The sequence below is a fragment of the Heptranchias perlo genome, chromosome 20 (assembly GCF_035084215.1).
Source record: "Heptranchias perlo isolate sHepPer1 chromosome 20, sHepPer1.hap1, whole genome shotgun sequence".
NCBI classification, from domain to species: domain Eukaryota; kingdom Metazoa; phylum Chordata; class Chondrichthyes; order Hexanchiformes; family Hexanchidae; genus Heptranchias; species Heptranchias perlo.
In genome coordinates this window covers 44,648,006-44,669,987 of record NC_090344.1, presented here as the reverse complement: position 1 = coordinate 44,669,987, position 21,982 = coordinate 44,648,006, and the positions used below count along the sequence as shown (strand labels likewise).

The 21,982-nt window shown below is 46.2% G+C and overlaps 1 protein-coding gene across 5 annotated transcripts in view; it reads left to right on the top strand.

Annotated features, from left to right (window-relative positions):
* The window catches only part of LOC137335785 (fibroblast growth factor receptor 1-like), a 211,967-nt gene that overhangs the window by 72,012 nt on the left and 117,973 nt on the right, over positions 1 to 21,982 (top strand). For 2 of the 5 annotated variants that reach the window (XM_068001189.1, XM_068001194.1), the window contains exon 2: positions 2,530 to 2,614. The gene's annotated coding sequence lies outside the window, so the exon portion shown is untranslated. Of the gene's footprint in view, positions 1 to 2,529; positions 2,615 to 16,645; positions 17,326 to 18,348; positions 18,410 to 21,982 lie in introns of those variants that run through there. The other 3 variants (XM_068001192.1, XM_068001190.1, XM_068001193.1) reach the window with 3 other exon arrangements.

The window sequence follows — 21,982 nt, the reverse complement described above, 5'->3', positions numbered from 1 at the left end:
CAGCAGTGGGAAGCACCAGAGCTTTCATCATTCAGACACATTTCCAATGCCCCAGATGTTGTCCAGCCAACCCAAGGATTTGGTGGGCCACAGTTGCTGCAGCCCCGATGCCATTTGCCATTTCCAGTTGGAGCTGATTGAATTTGTTCAGTTGTACTTGGTGCTCATTGTCCAGACGCTGTTTTGTACACCACTGCTTGAGATTCCATAAAAAGGGCCATTGTTTCTGCCTCGGTAATGTTGAGGCCACACTTTTAACTTATCTGATTAATATTCACCAACAGTTGGGACACTCTGCCACTGTTTCAGTGAGCATTGCTGTATCAGCAACAGATCTCAAGTTCTTTTCCGTTTGAGCGTTCTCCATTTCTTCAGTTGCTTTGACGATGTGAATGTATTGAAGGGGTCTGGGAAAGGTAGTGGTCAGGAACCAATCTTTTAAATCATTGTCGGAGAATACTCCTTGCTCCCTGATATAAAATTCCGAAGACATTGAAAACAGTTGGCAAGTTCAGTCTTTGTTGCAGCTTGAACAGAGCTTGGTGCCAGACTGGCGAAGACTTTAGTGAAGTCAGTTAAAGGGCCGAACAATTCTTTCGCGTTCCTCACTTAAGTATTTTTCTGCTTGCTGAAGCAGGCCAAAAACCTGTTCTGCTGCGCTCCTTGGCTTGAAGATTGTTGCCTGCAGACTGGTACCAGAAATCAACACAACAGGTGCCGAACTTCAGAAGCAATTCATTGTGTGGAGAACTTTGTTTCCTTGTCACAAGGGGAGATCTAAGTGGAATGATATTTTTTACTCTTTAAAAAGTGAATTGAAGTCGTTGGAGATAAAAGAGGAGAAAAAATCTGCAAGTAAAATTAAAACACAAACCGCTGGAAAAGATGGCTTAACGTTTGGGATGTCGGGTGTGATGACGGTCCTGTCCCAATACGTTAACCTGCCTTTTGGGGAGGAAGTGATGCTTCAGTTGTACAGAGCCTTGGTCAAACCCCATCTAGAGTACTGTGTTCAGTTTTGGGCACCGTACCTCAGGAAGGATAAATTGGCCTTGGAGGAGGTACAGTGCAGATTTACCAGAATGATACCACGGCTTAAAGGGTTAAATTATGAGGACAGGTTGTATAAACTTGGCTTGTATTCCCTTGTGTACAGAAGATTGAGGGGAGATCTGATCGAGATATTTAAAACGTTATAAGGATTCCGTAGGGATAGATATCGAGAAACTATTTGCTCTGATGGGAGAATGAAGAACGAGGGAACACAATTCGAGCAAGGCCTTTCGGGGTGAAAACAGGAAGCACTTTTTCACACAAAGGGTAGTCAAAATCTGGAACACTCTCCCCCAAAATACTATGGATGTGGGGACAATTGGAGCTTTCAAGACTGAGATCGATAAATTTTTGGGATATGGGATTTGGAGCGAAGCTGGGTAAATGGAGATGAGGTACAGATCAGCCATGATCTAATTGAATGGCGGAACAGGCCCGAAGGGCTCAATGGTCCTATGTCTTTTCTCACTTCAGATGCTGATGGGTCTGTGATTGTCGGTATTGGATGTTTTTGGAGTAAGGCTCTCTGACTGTAGAATTCGGCCGAGGGGAGGGTGAAAGAGAGATGGCTCATCAACCTCGGGTGATTAGTTGACATCATTTGTGGCAAGCCCTGTGTCAGTGGAGTGCAAACCACAGTGTGATTGGATTTTCCAGAAATCATTACAAACCATTTTAAATCTGTCTCCCGATTGTAAACAGGGCCAAAGGGGCTACGAATGACAGTGTACGAGCTGCAGATCCATGCACATTCAGTTTACAATCTAATCTGCAAACCCACAACTTGGTGAACCATGCCCCTTTCATTTGTGCCGATAGCCTTTTAAGGAGCCGGCGCCCTTGTCATGGGTACAGAGAGCTGGTTACACTCCATTCTTGTTGCAAGCAGAGAATTATTGGAAATCAAAACCAGCTGCAGAGGAGGGAATGAGAAACCGAGCAGATGGCAATCAGGTATGGGTGCCTGGGAGGTTCAGGCAGTCTGCACGTTTTAGAAATTTGGACACTTCAGTGTACACGAGTCTGGGGAAATGCCTTGTTCTCCTGCCCCTCCCCCCAGATCATCCACAAGCCATGTTTTTTACTACTCTCGTTCAATTCAGGGGTCACAGACTCTCTACCACTATCTCAACCCTACAGAACATCCCGTTTTACATTGCTGCGTTTTGATATTTCATTTTAAAAAATTCTACACAGAAATTAAATTAAATTAAATCTCAGTATTATTCCACCAGTTTGGGGGAGATGGAGAGGGAACGGAGAAGGCGGACTTCCCCCACAGCTGCTGGTTCTGCTGGTATTGTACATGACTACCCCCCCCCCCCCCCCCCCGCCCGCCCCGGAAATCCTCTAGTAGAGACACCAGGAGCTTGACGTCAGATACGAGAATTGGGGGTTGGGTCGTGTTGGATTCATGTCCTGGATGAGGCTAGTTTTCCTATCAGAATTTAAATCAAACCCTTATTCACGTTGCAGGTCCGTCCATAAGGAATTCCCAGGACTGAACGAGAAGTGTGGAAGACAAACCATGAGGTGTATTGGAGCAGCTGTGTTGCAGTAGGTAGGTTCATACACTCCTCACATTCTCTCTCACTTCAGCACTCTCGCCTCTGTGTCAGAAGGTTGTGGGTTCAAGTCCCAATCTCGCCTGACATTCCAGTGGAGTTCTGAAGGTATCTTTTGGATGAGACGGTAAACCGAAGCCCCATCTGCCCTCTCAGATGGACGTAAAAGATCCCACGGCCACCATTGTCATCTAGACGTGTTGCCAGCTCAGGTGCAGTGGTAAGCAGCAGGATGAAGCTCGCTCTGTTGTTACCAAGGAAACGATGACAAATGGGTGCTGGATTGCTAAAAACAAAATGGTTTGATTTGCCTTCTTTCGCTACAGTAAGTGCAAGTTTGGAGCACACAGAATAAGTTAAATTTACCTTTCCGTCCGATCTCGCATGAAATAAGTGAGAAATTCCTGCCAGTTGAATGCTGTCAGGTTGGAAAAACCAACTCGATCATGAGAAAAACAAGCTGTCTTTCACTTACTACTCCTTGACTCAGTGGTAGACTCTCTCGCCTCTGTGTCAGAAGGGACACAAGTCCCACTCCGAAGATTTGAGCACATAATCTAGGCTGACACTTCAGTGCAGTACTGAGGGAGTGCTGTACTGTCGGAGGTGCCGTCTTTCGGAGGCCCCATCTGCCCTCTCAGGTTGACGTAAAAGATCCCACAAGAGAGCAAGGGAGTTCTTCCTGGTGTTCTGGCCAATATTTATCCCTCAACTAACATCACCTCAGAAAACAGATGATCTGGTCATCATTTCGTTGCTGTTTGTGGAACCTTGCTGTGCGCAAATTGGCTGCCGCATTTCCTACATTACAACAGTGACTTCAAAAGTACTTCATTGGCTGTAAAGCGCTTTGGGTCATCCTGAGGTCATGAAAGGCGTGATTTAAATGCAAGTCTTTTCTTGTCTTTCTGATTTGCAGCCTGGCCTTGCTGGATATAGAGAGTGGAAGAACAGCTGGCTGGCAGGATTGTCTTAGTGTCCCTCAGACAATGCTTCTGATGCAACCACAGAGTGAAATAGAGAATTATCCCTGTGGGTTATCCGGGAGCTGGATCCTCCTTTTTTCAATGCCTTCCCTTTGATGTGGTTTATATGTAGCACTATTTGATTACCTTTGGAGACAAGTGGCTCTAAATCGACTCCCGTTGTCCTTTCCCTTGCCCTCAGTAGATGTACAGTCATCCAGGAGCTTGAAACTTGAGCAATACGAGCATCCCGACTCACAAGTAGCTGGGATCAGTGAGACTTTGCAGGGATTTTCCTGTCACCTGACTGGCCTAAAAGCTCTGGTGCAAGGGGATATTTTCAGTGTTTCAATCTTCAGAGCTTCAGGGTCCCAAAATATACAGAGGTGTGTTAAATGGAAACTTAAGTCTCTGGTTCTTCCAGCTCTGGAATGTTTGGCTATGTTTCTCTTCCATGAATTTTATCTCCATTGTCCTTTTCTCTACCTGGACTTCCACTATCGCAGCTTCTATGTAGCTGCAAGTGAGCATTGATTCCCTCTGTCTCTGCTGGAGCTCAAGGAGGCCTGCAGATCCACAGGAGTCCAGCTAGTTTCCAACAGTGACTACATTTCAAAAGTACTTCATTGGCTGTGAAGCGTGTTGGGACATCCTGAGGTAGTGGAGGGCGCTGTACAAATGCAAGTTCGTTCTTTCGTTCTTTCTTTTAGTCAAAAATCAGACTTTTTGTGTCCCGTTTACATCTTAGAGCCTTCTGGATAGTTCTCTCAATAACTGGACTGCCCAGTCCAAAACTGGACAACTGTGAGCAGCACAGGGAAGAAAAAAACTTGCATTTATATCGTGCCTTTCATATCCTCGAGACATCCCAAAGTGCTTCATAGCCAATAAAGTACAGTCACTTTTGTTTTGCAGGCCAACTAGCAGCCAATTTACACACAGCAAGGCCCCACAAACAACAGATGAGATAAAGGGCCAGTTGATCTGTGGTGATGTTGTTAGGTGAAGGATAAACGTTGGCCACGAACTCCTCTGCTCTTTGAATGGTGTCTCGGGAAAGGAGAAAGCTACCAAAAGGAATGAGGTTAATGGCGAAGTTTGCCTTCAGATTTCTCCACAAGTGGAAGTTCATGACCACTTTGGAAGTGTGCAGTCTCTTTGTTAAAAATGTGTGAGGCGTTGGCTCACCCTTGGAGGAGTGACTCCATGGGCACTTCACTCCAATCTGCAACAGGCAAGCCTTGATGGTGTGTTGGCAGACGACCCGACCACGTGGGACACCACAGTGAAACCCGACCGTGTTCCGACCCGGCATCCACACACATACTTCAGCAGTGTTATGGGGAGTTTGCGATAACTGCTGCAAAAATATTTCTCAATATTTTTTCTTTGCAAGTCCTCCGTCGGAAACTGAGTGGGAATGCTAAAAGCTCAGGAAGAGTCTGCTCTCCACAGAATACTCCCTTCAAAGTTCCTGAAAGGGCTTGGCTGCTGTCAGGCAGCGTACGACTCTGCTGAGACCGTGGTTTTCTGCAGGCTTCATCTCCCACATAAAAAAAAATCTGTTTCTCATTGCATGGTGCTGTCCAGGAATGAGTGGATAAGGGGAACATTGTATTCATTGTGTAGTGGCATTGCCTCCCACTCTACAGTCATTGAGTAGAGCTACAAACTTTCCCTCCCCAAGCCCCATTTATAATCCTCGTTGAAGGCAGGGGGTGAATTGCAATATTGTTTGCATGAGGCCTTCAGATCGCATGTTGTCTTTTTTTATGGCTCAGTACTTTTGCCAGGTTCACTTGCGGCCGTTTACAACAACAACTTGCATTTATATAGCGCCTTTAACGTAGTAAAACGTCCCAAGGCGCTTCACCGGAGCGTAATCAGACAAAAATTGACACCGAGCCAAAGAAGGAGGCGTCAGGACAGGTGACCAATTTACTTTGCATTCCATGTTGCCGGATTGAATTAAAGAGATGGATTTTCAGGGTCCCATCCAGATCCACTGCCAAGGATTCAGCTGTTTATGGTCTTTGACAGCAAATAAAGACAAGGGAGGGGGTGGGGGGGAAACGTTGTGTGAAATAACTTTGGACAGACAGACAATATCCTGAGCAACAGTAATTGGGGTGGGGAGACGTAGAGAGGTAATTATTTTGAGTGGTAGTTTCCATTGAACCCCTCGCTCTGGTGCATTCCCTCCAAAGCTCTGTCCTCTGAGGGCTCGGTGAGTTTATTCAGTAAGTAGCCGAGCCAACACGAGGGTCTCAGCTTGGAGCCCCAGTTCATGCTGAGCGAAACTGCTTTTACATTGGTGGGCTCGTGCCACCAGAGCCTCCAAGTCTAGGCCTTACGCGGCCAGCAGCAACCCCCCGGTTTTAGGGTCTTCCTGCACAAATACAGCAGGTTTACACGGGGCTTGCTGCCAGCAATGTAAACATCCCACTTTGCACCCCCAGTACAAACGTAGCTTTAAGCCGCTCTTACGTTGCGCCCATGCTATGCCAGTGCTTCCAATTTCCGCAGCCAGTGGCCGGACCCAAGTAACCGAACCAGATATGTTTCCGACTCGGTCTCTGAAGCTGCCTGCCTGAGCGATATCGAGTTTACGCCAGCGTTGCTACCAGCTGTACAACACCTGCACATTCGGGTCCCGTGCCTTTAACTGATCTTAACCCGGCAATACTGAGGAAAAGGTGCTTTAATTGCGTCCATGGCCCAGTGCTGAGGAGGGGGACAAATCGGCCAGAACTCCTCCTCCTTGCTCAGTACCTCTCATGCTTACATCAACAACAACAACAACTTGCATTTATATAGCGCCTTTAACATCGTAAAACGTTCCAAGGTGCTTCATAGGAGCGATTATCAAACAAAATTTGACACCAAGCCACATAAGGAGATATTTGGACAGGTGACCAAAATCTCGGTCAAAGAGGTAGTTTTAAGGAGGGTCTTGAAGTAGAAGAGAGTGTTACAGAGGTTTAGGGAGGGAATTCCAGAGCTTTGGGCCTAAACAACTGAAGGCACGGCCGCCAATCAGGATGCGCAAGAGGCCAGAATTGGAGATGCGCAGAGATCCTGTTGCATTGTCTGTATTTAGATCAGATTTTAACCCTGTATTTTTTATATCAATGGCGTTTCCTTAACATGACTACAGTGACTACACTTCTAAAGTACTTAATTGGCTGTAAAAGGTGCTGTTTAAATGCAAGTTCTTTCTCTTCTTCATGTTCAGCTTATAAACAGAACTGACTGTGGGTGCAGTGGTGCTGGTCTCAGCACAGAGAGGTGACATTACTGTGTCTAACCGTTTGTCGCTTTGACAACAGTGCCATGTGGAGGGATTCCAGCTGCACTGTTTCCTGGAAATGTAACCTAATCTTTTGGTCAGTGTGCAAAAAAAATTAACACACGCGCGCACACACACATGTTTGTTTCTTTGTTCTTCCTTTTTAAGGGAATTCTGTCTGAGTCTTAACTCTGTCCACTTACTGCCCATTTTGCTCCTGACGAGCCCCAGGATGGGCAGAGATTGTCGGCCTGCAGCTGTGGTGTGAATATGCTTTTACAGAATGAATTTACACCCTGGCCACTGTGGAATTAAAGCCAACAAGCCATTGGTAATGGGGAATTGTGCATTTGTTTATTTCATGAATGTAATTGATTGTCCACCTTCTCCTCTCTCTCTTTAATTTAATGTAAGGAGTCTGACAACACCAGGTTATAGTCCAACAGCATTATTCCAAATAAAACTGTTGGACTATAACCTGGTGTTGTAAGACTCCTTACATTTGTCCACCCCAGTCCATCACCGGCATCTCCACATCATCTTTAATTTAAACAATTGTTTTGCTCTGTTTGTGGATTCACTCGTCAACCCTGCCATCCCAGTTGTGCTGAAGCCACTGCCTGTTGTCTGATTGCCAGTACCATTTCAGCTGGTTAATTAAAGTGCATTTGCTGTCTGCAAAGCTTCATTTCCACCCCCCCTCCCCCCGACCCACATCTCCCTTCCCCTCCTGACTCCTGCACAGATCCACAGTCCCTTTGGTACTTTATTAAGTGACCATCCTTCTCTTGCGAACTTAGAGTGCTGGCAGGCTATTTGACTACCGAGGGCATCGCAGATGAGCCCGATCCAGTTCTTGGCCAACGACAGCACACGTGCAGTAGGGAGACCGAACCATGGCTAATCGTTCTCTTCATCCCGTTCCTCCCCCTGCCCGTCCCATCGTCGTCCTCCCACCCCAATAATGGAAGAAGGCCGTTTGCTGACTGCCATTCTGAAAGGCATTGTCCATTAAACACTGCCCTGTTTACAGCTGCCTCCTCTTGGTGGGGTTTTTTTGTTGTTGCCTGGATGCTCCTCTCATTGTTGCTGTTGATTCAGCTTCAGGTGAAATTAAACTGCACACAACAAACCTTTGACTCCGCAGCTGTTGGAACTGTCACAGGCCACACAATGTCAAAGATTTACAGCCCCGCACCCACCACTTGAAATCCTTCAACCTTCCATTGCTTACTTGCACAGAAAAACTCCGGAATCTCATTATGTTTTAATGGGAAATCTTCATTGCTGAGTTTTGATATTACAGTAACGCTCACCTTTCGGTCGAACAGTTTAGTTACATTTAATTGAAAGAGCATGATGTGCAGGACAGCAAGCCTGAGGCTCCAACACAAAATCATCCTGGTTTGTTGAGTCTGCCTTTGGCAATCTGTGTTACGTACACACCTCTCCAGCCTTTAGTTTATCTGCATTTTTTTTTAATGTAGCCATTTAATGAGAACCCTGTTCTGAGATCCAAACTTTCAAGTCGATCAGGAGCCTGTTGCCCTGAGCTTTCCTTTTGAGTTGTCAATCACGACTTGTTGACATTTTTGTTTGATACCAATCTCAAGAAGTTCTTATCTGCATTCTATGCCCCCCACCCCCCGTGGCTTAGTAAGCTTTTCCACTGAGTAGTTGAGCCAGATGGACCAAGAAGGTCACAGGTTCAATCCCTGGCCTGTACCGAGTAAGCTGATCTCAGCCAGGCTGGCTGTCATGGTGCTCCCATTGGCCTCAGCGCTTCCGGGTTATAGAGAGGAAAATCAGCCAGGGTTCCTACTGCTGAGTGCTGTCCCTGCTGGTGGTCTGAATACAAGAGCAGGGTTTGGCTGTGATGCTGTGCACAGTTGAATAGTCAATCCCCACTACTAACTAACATGAAGAACATCTGTTTGGGTGAGGTCCTGGAGGGCGAATGGTGGTTGTAGAACCGTACCACAGCAGGGAGTCAATACCTCCAGCGTGCGAATCGTCATGGTGAGCAGACGAGGCCTGTGCATTCCTGCCTGCCTGAAGCCTGACTCCCATTCCCCAGGGAGCCTGTGGCCCTGTCACTTTTAGTGACTGTTGAGAGGGGCTACCTGAATCAAAGATTGGTGGATCAGACCAAGGGCCAGGTCAAAAGCTGGATTGATTGCTGTATTAATAATTTTTTGAAAAATAGAATAATGCCAGGAAAAATATCTCTGAAAATCATGTTTTTAAAAAAAAATAATACATACTGCCGCTTAATAGTCCAGGAGAAATCTCCGGTATAATGCTATCTAAGTCTCAGCTCAGGGGTTAACTTCAAAATGCAGAGACGTCAGCATTGGAAGCCCACCAGGGACACATGATCCCTGGAGCGTATACCATGCTCGCTGTTTTAAGACAAGAAGTCATGTCCTCCCGGTATCCCGGCCAACATTCGTTGTTGAAATGGAACATAAACACCAGCAAGGACCAGTTGGGCTGAATGGCCTGTTACTATGCGGTAGGTACATCCTATGTAATTCTATGTAAAAAAAAATCAATGTCGGCAAAAAAAGAAAGCTGTTCATTTTCTTTGTCTTTTCTGGGATCTTGTAGTGTACAAATTAACTGCTGCATTTGCCCACGGTAACAGTGGTGACAACACTTCAGAACTTAATTGTGTGAGGCATCTTGAGATTATCTTCAAAGACGTAAATGCAAGTCTTACCTTCTTTTCCTCCCAACCCGCTTTAGATTTTCTCCCTTTATCCCTCCTCTCTTGAGAGTAGAACCCTCATGCTGGGGTACAATTCTTGGGACACTGGGCTGTTTACTGATGCAAATATCCATTCTCAAGGTGTGAACCCAGATAATAAGTGCTGATGGGTTATTTGCCCTTGGGGGGGGGTGGGGTGGGGGGGGGGGTGAAGGGACCGTCATGACTGTCAGTCTGATTTGGTTTGGTGTGGAGGACCCGGCCCAGTTTTATTCCCTCTGCCTGAGAGGGCTAGGAGCAAAATTGCTGCACCCTGGCTAAAATCAGCTGACACAGCAGAGATCAGGGATTAAACTCAAAGCTGCCTTCACTTTTTCGCTCAGGAGCACACTGCATGATTGGTCCATTTTACCTACTCGGTCATTGTCAGTGCTTTTGGCTTTTAAATAAAACCAGTATTAATGGAGTCAGAAAATTGTCACCTTTGGAGGAAGAGAGTTATAAATGTTGCTTTCTGCTGTCCTGGAGTTCTGAAGTTGGGCTAATGATGTAACCGTGGAAGTTTGCAGTCTATAATTGGGAATGGAGCTTGGAAGGGATCTTTTCGCTTTGGGAAAAGATCCTTGTGTGATCATTGCTCTGCCAATATCCATCAGGCCTTTTATTTCACCCTGTTTGTTTGGTCTGCTCCATGTACCCACCTTTGAACTGAGATAGCAAAGCAGCAGCCTGCTCGAAGGCCATGCCCACTGCTGGTGTACAAACTATCCCTAAACTTGAGCTCATCCAAAACTCTACTGGCTAACTTCTAACTCGCACCAAGTCTTCTTCACCCCTGTGCTCGCTGTCCAGCAACGCCTCAATTTTAAAATTCTCATCCTTGTGTTCAAACCCCCCCACGGCCTCACCCCTCCCTATCTCTGTAACCTCCTCCAGCTCCTACAACCCTCCGAGATCTCTGCGCTCCTCCAATTCTGGCCTCTTGCGTTCAGCTGCCTAGGCCTTAAACTCTGGAATTCCCACCCTAAACCTCTCTCTCCTCCTTTTAAGACGCTCCTTAAAACCTACCTCTTTTGACCAAGCAACTGTCTGGAGCTGATTAAGCAGCTGAGCCAAACCGACCATGTACAATACTTGGTCTGTGCTGAGTTAGGTGATTTCAACTGCAGCGTCAGTCGGGGTGCTACAATCAGACTGAGAGCCCCTGGGATAGTCTGGGGAAAATTGTCCAGGGTTCCTGCCACAATCACTATTGGCTCAATTTTGCCATGGTGGCGGGTTGGCAGCCGGGGGGTTGGGGGGGTGGGTGCTGGTGATGAAGGTGCGCGTGGCAAACCTGCAAGAACCAAACTTACTATTTCTGACGTGATTGCACGTTGATTGATGGTGATTAACGTCCTCTCCGGGTTTCGTCCCCAGCAGCTAGCCTGATTGACAGGCTGGCTGCCATCAGTAGCTGCAACGCGAGGGGGGAGAGGCAAGAAAGAGAGAGAGCGAGACGTCATCCAGCACTGGAGCGGAAGACCGGGGCCGGGGGGGAGGGGAGAATGGAAGATCTGGCGCTGGACTGGAAGACCGGGGTGGGGGAAGGAGGGGGGAAGATCGGGGGGGGAGGGTGAAGAGGGGGACATCGGAGCGGGAGACATCGGATGTCGGAGCAGGTTTCAAAGGTAGCTGCTTTTAGTGTTTTCACTTCCTTCCATGGGTTTTTTATTTAATTTATTTTGTTTCTTTTTCCCTGATCCGGCCCTTCAAACCTGATTTCACCAGGCGTGAATCAGAAGCGGTGGGCAAGCTGCCCAGGTAAGTTAAAAATCTTTCTAATCCCTTCATCTGTCACAGGTAAAGTGCCTTAAGTACCTCAATGAGGTACATTTGGCTGTTCAACTTCCGTTTTTGGGTCGCCCGCGCGCACGCAGGTGGGTCCCTGGGAAACTCGGAATTCGGCAGGTTGGAGGCGGCTTCCAAACCCGAACGAGATTTCCGTGATTTTCGGAGCCCCCCCCCCCACCCCCAACGCACGTGCAATTGCCTCCTAAAATCACTCACTCTGTGTCAAAACCAACTGAAAAGTGTGTCGACTGTGTGAGGAAGGATTGGGCTCAGCTGTGATTCCACTGCAGTCGAATAGCTCGCTGATACTGTCGGGGGCTCAGTAAGGGAGAAAATTGACAGGAAAAGGAGGGTTGGAAACAAAACTCTCATGTTTTTCCAATGATGGCGTACCAATGGCAGCAAGTGTGAGGTAGCCCCACTGTCGGTATAAAGAAGGGTGAATTCTTCGGGAGAATTCTCCCCGGTGTCCTGGTCAATATTTATCCCTCAACCAACACCTAACAACAGATCATCTGGTCATTATCACATTGCTGTTTATGGGACCTTGCAAATTGGCTGCCGAGTTTCCCTGCATGACAACAGTGACTACACTTCAAAAGTACTTCATTGGCTGTAAAGCGCTTTGGGAAGTCCTGAGGTTGTGAAAGGCACTATATAAATGCAGGTTCTTTCTTTAACTCTGTGCCATACTTTTTCTGGGTTCAAGCAGGGCAAAACGTGGGGGCCCTTCCAGTTGCCCCTCCAGAGGCCCCAGTTGGGACCCGGTGCCATTCTGACTATGGAAAAACCAGTCGAGCTGCACTCTGAGGCCTTGGGTCTCTCCCTGAATCTATCCATCCTGGTGCCACAAATTCAATACAAATCAGCTTGTGGGAAGGCACCTCACTCTTGCTTATCGCTGACGGAAGCTCCAGTGGCAGGAAGAAGAGAAAAGTACAATCCAAACTAACTTTATTCCCTAATTAGTGCCAAATATTGTCAGCAGCAAGGGCAGGCATGAGCTGTCAGTCAGCCTGACTATCACAATGAGACCCTGGCACTGACCAGGCAGTGCCTACTTTCACTATGAATAAAGATGAAGACCACAAAGTAAGCCTTGGGATCCACTTTCATTGTGGAAATCTGTAGTCTTTGTTACTCGTTTTTTTTAAATTTCACACAGTGAACACTGGTGCAGGAACTATGCCAAGCTCTTTTGTTTTGGGTGTTGTTTTTTTCTCTCACATCGCAAAACTGTGGGACTCGACAATTGAAAAGCACGCACAAAGCGTAAAACGGTCCTTTTGAATAAAATACTTTTTTTTTTAAACAACTTCTTTATAGAGTTTGAACTTAATGGGAAATAAGGAAATTAGAAATCCAGAGCAAATTGAGTTAAGAAAATGCCTATTGCCTGAAGACTTTTGGCTGGCATGAATGGAGGAGGGGGAGAGAGAGAGAGAACAGCTGAAGGAAAAAGGGAATCTCGGTGGGGGTAAGAAATGTTTGAAAGGAGCTTTGCTAACCCTTTATCCAGCTGACTTCCTTCAGCCATTGTTCCTGATTTAGGAAAGCAATCTGTTTGAGGCCCTGAAGCAGTCTCTCTCCCCCCCCCCCCCCCTCTTGTTTTTGGGAGGCTTACATAACTAAGACTCCATTTGCACATTGCTGCTAGGCTCATTGATAGGGTTATTAGCTATACAAGCTCACATTAAGTGTCACAAAGGGACAGTCTGAGCAGCCACCTTCTTTATTCAAGAGAGCGGGGGAAAGAAATCTGTGAGGCAATTAGACACAGTGAGGCTCAACATCCAGCCGAAGCAGACTTCGGCTGATTGTATTTTCTTTTTGCCTTCAACCACTTTTAATTTCACTTAAAGTGACATTTGTGTGCAAATTTTTGTTGCAATCAGGCTGAGGCTTGGACGTACGCTGAACAGTACGTTTTGGAGGAGGTGGGAAGAGATAGATTCGGGTGAGTCCCCGGAGGGATTTGTAAAGAAGGACAAGAATTTTGATAACAGTGCAGTGGAAGACAGGGTCAGAGCTAGGCTGTTCCAGCATGATGTCAGGAAGCAATTCTTCACACAAAGGGGAGTGGAAATCTGGAACTCTCTGCCCCAAAAAGCTGATGAGGCTGGAGGTCAATTTAAAGTTTCAAAACTGAGATTGATAGATTTTTCTTGGGTATTTCGGGATATGGAAACAAGGCGAGTAAATGGAGTTAAGATAGAGATCAGCCATGATCTATAATTAAATGGCGGCACCGAATGGAATTTTAATTGTCCCTTTTCCTACCAGGCTGGGCAAGACAATTGAGGAAAAGACCGGCAGATGTTGGTCACACTAACTTGAATGTTGTAATCTCGAGAATTAATTTCCAGAATTTGGCAGCTCAGAATCGAGCATAATTATCCATAAGAAAATAATCATTTAATGTAATTTGTTGTTGTAAACTTTCCCCCAGCTCTCTTAATGGCCCAGTTGAGTTTATCCAGGGTTCAGCTCCCTTGTATAGACCAAGAATGTTGGATCACAAGTCTCGGCTGACTTAGCTGAGGCAATAGTCGTGACAGTGGCCTCGATGCCCTTGAGTTAAGGAGGTGAAAATGGAGAGTTCCTGCTCCTACTGGAAGTGCATATGTGTGGATGATGATAACGGCCATCCCCGTTTCCAACATGCACTTGCAAGGCTCACACATGAAGCATGGCCTTTTGGGTGGGAGGACTAGAGAATACCTGATACCCACAGAAACATATCCCAACAAGGAGAGAACAGGAGTGGGGAACGGGTTTGGGTGGGGAAACGACAAAAGAAGAGTGAACTGTACCTTCTGTTGATTCTGCCTGGCAGGGTAGAGTGGAAGGCCAGTTTTGGTCTCCTTACCTAAGGAATTATTTACTTGCCTTAGAGGCGGTGCAATGAAGGTTCACTAGATTGATTCCCGGATGAGAGGGTTGTCCTGTGAGGAGAGATTGAGAAGAATGGGCCTATATTCTCTGGAGTTTTGAAGAATGAGAGATGATCTCATTGAAACGTATAAAATTCTTAGAGGGCTTGACAGGGTAGATGCTGAGAGGCTGTCTTCCCTGGCTAGAGAGTCCAGAACTAGGGGGCATAGTCTCAGGATAAGGAGTCGGCCATTCAAGACCGAGATGAGGAGGAATTTCTTTCCTCAGAGGGTTGTGAATCTTTGGAATTCTCTACCCTAGAGAGCTGTGGATGCTCAGTCATTAAGTATATTCAAGATTGAGATCAATAGATTTTTGGACTCGAAGGAAATCAAGGGATATGGGGATCGGGCGGGAAAGTGGAGTTGATGTCGAAGATCAGCCATGATCTGATTGAATGGCGGAGCAGGCTCGAGGGGACATATGGTCTACTCCTGCTCCTATTTCTTATGTTCCCTTACCATTCACCATGCTACCAGCCGTGAATGGGCACTGCCAGGTCTCGCTCTCCCCCAACAATCCCTCCAGGACATGGCACAGCAGCCGCTTCCTCACTCGGCAAGTCAGATTGCGAGCAAAGTGGGCAACAACCCTACATTTGCTGCCCCGCCTCGGGTTTTAATTGTTGCTGCTCAGTGTCCTTGAACCACCCAGTATATTTACTTCACCACTTTATTACCATCCTTTCATCTGAGGAGAACCATTGGGTGTCCACCGCACTCGGGACTATTTGTTGAAACTTACTGCCATCATCATTAAACTGGGAGGCGAGGAAATAAATAACTGTACCCCTGAGATAGACTCAGCGATGTATCAACCCTCCCTGATCAGCAAATAACAATAACCTGAGCGACCGCCTCAGTCAAGTGGAAATAACACTCCACTAAATGGTTGGGCAAACACAGGTAGGAATTGGATTAAACAAGTCCACACAGTGACATCTGGTATGGTTTATTGATCGTGAGTCAACAGTGAAGCTGTTATTAAAAGGAAAGACTAGGATTTATGCTATTTCAGTGCTGGTTTTTCCAAGGGCCATTCTCCACTACCCTTTGTGTGAAGAAGTGCTTTCTGACATCACCCTTGAACGGCCGAGCTCTAATTTTAAGGTTATGCCCCCTTGTTCTGGACTCTCCCACCAGAGGAAATAATTTCTCTCTATCTCCCCGATCAGATCCTTTAATCATCTTAAACACCTCAATTTGATCACCCCTTAACCTTCCATATTCAAGGGAATACAAGCCGAGTCTGTGCAACCTGTCATCATAATTTAACCCTTTTAGCCCCGGTATTATCCCGGTGAATCTGCACTGCACCCCCTCCAAGGCCAATCTATCGTCCCTGAGGTGCGATGCCGAGAACTGAGTGCTGAACTCCACATGGGGTCGAACCAGAGCTCTGTGCAGCTGTCCTATAACTTCCACCCTTTGTGTTCCAGCGCTCTTGAGATAAAGGCAGACATTCCATTAGCCTTTTCAATTATTTTTGTACCTGTCCACTAGCTGTTACTGATTTCATTACATAGAAAGGTTACAGCACGGAAGGAGGCCATTCGGCCCATCGGGTCCGCACCAGCTCCATGCAAGAGCAATCCAGCAAGTCCCGCTCCCCTGCCCTTTCCCTGCAGCCCTGCAAATTTTTTCCTTTCAAGGGCCCATGACTTGGTCCCATAAATCTCTCTGCACAGCCAAATCTCTTTGCTTCTCCTTGTAGATGAGATTTTTTTTGGGATTGTTAAACCTGTGAAGCTGAGGCAAGAGCCTTTTTTATGGTTGGCTGTGATTGTGTGATGTGGAGAGGACTACAGATCCCAGAGTTCAGTGAGAGGGATGCCCCCCAATCCCCTGTATCGATTTGAATGCCTTTGGAAGGGAGTTGAAGGAGTGGGGGTGGGCTGGTGAGAGCGGAGGGGAGGGGAGGGGAGGGGGGAGTGAAATGGAAAAGAGATCACAATGACTGGAAGCGCACACATGCTGAGAAACTGGGCACGATCCCCGGCAGTTTAACACCAAAAAAAAACTAACTCGAACGCACAAAGAAAACCGACAGAAGAAAGAGAGGGAGATTTTTAAAAAAACACTCTTTACCCTTTTAAAAACAAAAAAAGAAGTTTCAGCAAATCTATCGGAGAACTGCACTGAACGATTTGCAATTGCACTTTTTGTGTTGCATCTGATCAAGATTGCGTGCATCCTGCCAAGAACTTTTTTTTTGTCTCGAGGAGGAGGAGGAGGAGGAGGCAGCCTGTGCAGCATTTTGTGTGTGTGTGTGTGTGAGCTTTAATCTGATCTGGAGATGCCAGGGAGTGTGAGCGCCTTGGAATAAACTCTTCAGAAACCTTCGCTTGGCAATCGGAAGAATTCGCGATCGTTCGTTTTTCTTTTTGATTTTTTTTTCTTACCCCCCCCCCGGGCAAAGAGGGGTTTTAAAAAAAAGGGGATGTGAGAGAGGGGAAAAAAAAGTAACGAACCAGGACTTGGGAGGGGAAGGAAAGGAAAAGCAAAACGGTGCGTGGAACATTGTAACAGAACGAGACGCCCGTTGCTCGTACACATGTCTTGAAATCTTTTTTATTTCTTGTTACCTCTTTGGTGAGTTTGAAGCAGGAACAGAAAGTGGGGGAGTGTGTGTGGTGGAATCGCTGGTTTTGCTTTCACCCCCCGTTATTGACTGGAGCGAACTGTGGCGAGGGAAGAAAGAGATTGGGAAATTGCCAGTTTGTGGACCCGCGTTACCTGTCTCCTGGAGCCCAGCATCCCTCTTCCTTGATTTCTTTTTTTTGCGTTCCCTTCAGCTCGGCTGGTTGGACTGATACAAGTCCGCAGTCTGTGTGTCCCCCCACCACCCGAGGAAGGAAGGGTTTTCCCGACAGAGCGCTCTGCCCCGCTCCACTTCTGTTACACGCGGTGGTTGAAAGTGACCAGGGGGCTTTCGATGAGCCGCAGGAGGAGCGGTTTCACCTCCCAGTGCTGACAGGTAAAAACTGCGCGCTCTTCGGCCAAGTTGTGATTCACACTTTTTTTAAAACAAAAATCTTCTTTTATTCACTCATCCATTCATTCTTCGATTCGAGCGGGAGGAGATCGGCTCCAGACCAACCCCTAACTTTCACACGGGAGAGATCTCGAAACTTTTTCCCCCTAGAAAATCAGTCGCTTGCTTGTTTTTTTTAGATTATTAATTTGATTTTTTTTAAGCACAATTAAATATTTGAGATGGAAATGCGTTTGGACGAGTAAGTGAACTAAATGCAGTATTCTCTGTCTCTCGGACTTTCGGAATTAGAAATATTGCTTTTTTTTTGTTCCACGCTGTGTCTGATCTTTTAAAGCGGCGCAGAACTGTGTTGAGAGAGTGTGTGACAGCTGTGTGGTTGTAACGCACGTTTTAACATTGGTGGGACCCACCAAATGGGATTTAAAATGGCAATGTTTTCTTCTGGGACATCAGTCATGTCGGTTCATTTTGTGTGATGTGGCTTTTAAACAGCTAAGTCTCTGAGAAGCTTTGGTGTGTAAGCAGTTTTTGTGCATTTTTAATCGAATCTGTTATGGAGTCTTAGTCATGCAGCCACACAAGTACATAATGAGATATTTGATGAATGGGTCGACAATCGGCTTGTACTCCGATATAGATTGGGATGGGGAGGGAGGAAGTTGTGGTTTTAGACCTACAAATAAGGTCATTACATCAGCTGTGCCAAATTTGAAAGTGAAAAACAAGAGTTTAATTACTTGTTCACTTTGTCTGCCAGAGGAGATGAATCTGACAGTAATCTTGTCACTTTTCATGTGTATGCTGCAGCCCAGATTCTCAATCTGCCCCACATTTTAAAGAGACCTGTGGGCACGTTGGAGCACCGATTTGGTCACATCCCGCAGAGTTCCCAATCTCAGTCGCGCTGCTCCGCAGGGGACCTAAGCTTCGGTCCTCATCGTAGAGCGGGAGGAACTAAATTCTCCTCTGCTTTCCCCAGAGCAAGACGGGAGCAGGCCATTTTCTGGCCTCTGTTAGTTTCTGCTGATCTCGGTCTGTGTAACAGTCGGGATGCTGTAACAAGGTACGTTTAGAGAGCGCCTTTAACATAGTAAAACTATGCACAGGAGTGTAAATCAGACAAAAATTGAGATTTTAAAACATTTGAGTCTATATGTGCAAATACAGGAGTCAAAACAAGTGATAGGTTGAGAAATAATCTCACAAACAAACCATTAGTATTCAGTGTGACATAAAAGCATTTATCAGATACTGTAGAAGTCCCTTTTGCTTCTGTTTCTACACCTTACAAAATGGATTACTATTTTCTCGCTTGACACCTATTTCATTACAGCCACATGTGCGCATGTCAAGAGAAGGACCTTGTATCTCTGGTCCTTCCTTTTTCTCCTGGGTTAGGGTGTTGGGTGGGGGGGAGGGGGTTGATCGGGGAAGAGCCAGTTGGGGTTTTGCTCCTATTCACTGACCCCCGCTGCAAAGTTTGCAGAAATGGGCATCAGATGAGGGCAGTGGGTAGCTGGTGAAAGCACTCAGTGAACTCACTCATGATGACTGACCACGGGGTGGTATTGGAGATGTATCTGGACCTGTGAAAGGATACCCGACAACGAGCTGTCAGCTTCAGGACAATTGGGGGATGGAGTTGGAAGGACTGGAAATTAATTGGAGGGATTTCACATGTCAAAGCAAGTCTTTGAATCACAATCCATTTAATCAGACGCTGTGAAGTTTTTGCAGTAACATATTGAAAAGTTATAGCAGTGATAGCTTGTGTTGCTTTCTCTCAGTGAAAGTTGTCAGTATCAGTGTTCAAGGTAAGTTTCGTAAAGAAAGAATTTGCATTTGTATAGCGCCTTTCATGACCTCAGAACATCCCAAAGCGCTTTTCAGCCAGTAAAGTATTTTTGATGTGTAGTCACTATTGTAATGTGGGATTCGCAGCAACCAATCTGCACACAACAAGAACCCACAAACAGCAATGTGATCATGGCCAGATAATTTATTATAGTGGTGTTAGTTGAGGGATAAACATTGGCCAGAGCACCAGGGAGAACTCCCCTGCTCTTCTTCAAATAATTGTAAACAATTTTACAACACCAAGTTATAGTCCAGCAATTTTATTTTAAATTCACAAGCTTTCGGAGATTTTCTCCTTCCTCAGGCAAAACATTTGCCTGAGGAAGGAGAAAATCTCCGAAAGCTTGTGAATTTAAAATAAAATTGCTGGACTATAACTTGGTGTTGTAAAATTGTTTACAATTGTCAACCCCAGTCCATCACCGGCATCTCCACATCCTTCTTCAAATAGTACCATGTGATCTTTTACATCCACCTGAGAGGGCAGACAGGGTCTCAGTTTGACACCTCACCTGAAAGGCGGCACCTCCGACAGTGCAGCACTCCCTCAGTACTGTACTGGAGCATCAGCCTAGATTTTGTGCTCAAGTCTCTGGATTGTGATTTGACCCCACGACCTTCTGACTCAGAGGCGAGAGTGCTCCCCACTGAGCCGTGGCTGACACAAGCTCATACACCAAGCATTAATTGGAGCTTGGTTTCTGCTTCGATCAGGACTTTTACTGTTTTAATTGTTCTCGAGTTCAGACACAAGGCACTGTAGCACCGAGCAGTACAGAGGTCTCCAGTTTCTCTGTGCAACCTTTTGAGTGCATCAGTTAACGCATCTGGGGCGAATGCCTGATGGCCCCATTTTAACAGAGGATCAGATCAATCTGTTTAAAATAAGAAGGTCAGTGCCTTTGTTGAACAGCACGCACAGGAATTTGATGCGCCTTAATCTATACCTCGCAGTGGTTGGAGGACTGTGTCGGCACCCAGGAAGTGCCGGGTTCAGTCCCCGGTCCGTATGGATTAGCTGGATGGTCTCAACAACCTTAGGCATTGGAAGAGGACAAAAAGTAATAAATCAGCTGCCGATCATTATTCATTGACATCTTGTTGGTAGGTGCAAGTCTGTGGGCACCAGTGGAGGGCAGAGTCAGACTTGGCTGTGATGTTCTGCCTGGTTGAATAGTAACTGGGTGAGGTACCTGTGGAACTGGATCCCAGCAAGAGGCGTTACCCTTTTTGGAGAGTGTGGGGAAAAATGACTACATTTTTTTTTTAAAGGCCCACACTGATTAAGTTAGATGGCCTCACAGTGGAGCTGTGAGTTTGGCCAGTGGTTCCTGAGTGCCTGTCAAAGCGAGCGGCAGAGTTAGAGACAGATTGGGATATTAATAATTAATTGAGGTTGCTGTGTGCGTGCTGCTGCATTTCCAGTGGGGGCAGGATAATGAATTGTATGGCCACAGTTACTGCGGAGGATGGATGACCCAGTGACACATGCTCTTGCCCCTTCCTTTCACTCAGCCACATGCCTGTGAGACTCCCTGGGGTGAGTCTTTGGCGTGAATGGGAGAGCTTCCGAAAGGTTTTACAGACATGTGTCTCCTGAGGTGAATTCTTGGGCGCTTAATGCCTTTGGGCACAGTTTAGCTAAAGATGTGTGAAGATCTTAACACGTGTGAAATTACTACCCTTTGGGCTATAGAGAGACTGATGAGTAGGATTTGTGCAGAACGTTTAAAGTTAAATCTATCAGTCTGAATATGGGAGACAGAAGTGTTAACAGTGATTCTTATCCCCTTCGTGTATTCCAGGTTTATTTTGTACTGAGGGTGGAGGGTAAGTGGCCTGACGTTGGACTTTGATGAGTGAAAACCGTTGCTTCTACTGAGATTCTCTTATGCCCCTGAGGGGTGTGTCCTGACCATTTGGAGGAGCCCAGGTCCCTTCCACTGTATGGGAATGTTCAGCAACGTATTAACACTTAGACTTAGCCAGCACTTTTTTTTGCCTTTCAAAAAATGAAAGGTAAAAGTGGTTATCCCTGACATTCCACCTGAGTTGTATTGAGAGCTGCATCCTTGTGCAATCCTTTCCTTCATTTGTACTTTGTTTGCAGAGTTCCTACACTCTGGTACATTTCAAAATAAAAACAAAGGAAAGGAAGACTGTTAAAAAAAAAATTTCTCCCTCTCCTGCTCAGGGCCTTAAAAGTCATTCAAAGAAGCAAAAATGCATCTTTCTGTGTTTAAGTGTTTTGTCAGTTTTGTTTTCAGTTTTCTATTGTGATACTGTCTGTATGTATGGATTTAATTTCAAAGGTCTGAGTTCAGTCGACTTCAGAAATCGATTGTGTTTGCTACTTATGTTGCACTGATTGTAGTTGGACTGAGTGAGCAGCCAGATTATGGTCTCTGCGCCCTGATCACCTGCCCAGGCAGCTAAGTTCTGTTCACGCTTGTGTTTCTTACTCGTCGGTTTGTTCTGTTTGAATTTCATGGGGCTGGAGGGTTGGAAAGGAAGAAAGAACTTGGATTTATACAGCGCCATGTCGCATCTCTCTGACTTGACCCAAAGTGCTGATGGTTATCCTTTGTAATGTCGCCTCGTTGGTGGGTGCGTTCTAAATCAGGATCAAGATCTGTTCACATCTGCAGCTCGAGTTAGGTGCAAATTAATGGGACCATTCATTTCAAATTGATATGTGGCCTGTGAGGTAAACACCTAAGCATTCACAAAGACAAGAAGCCTGGACTCTCCTGAGGTACATGGTGATGGGGCCCCAAGA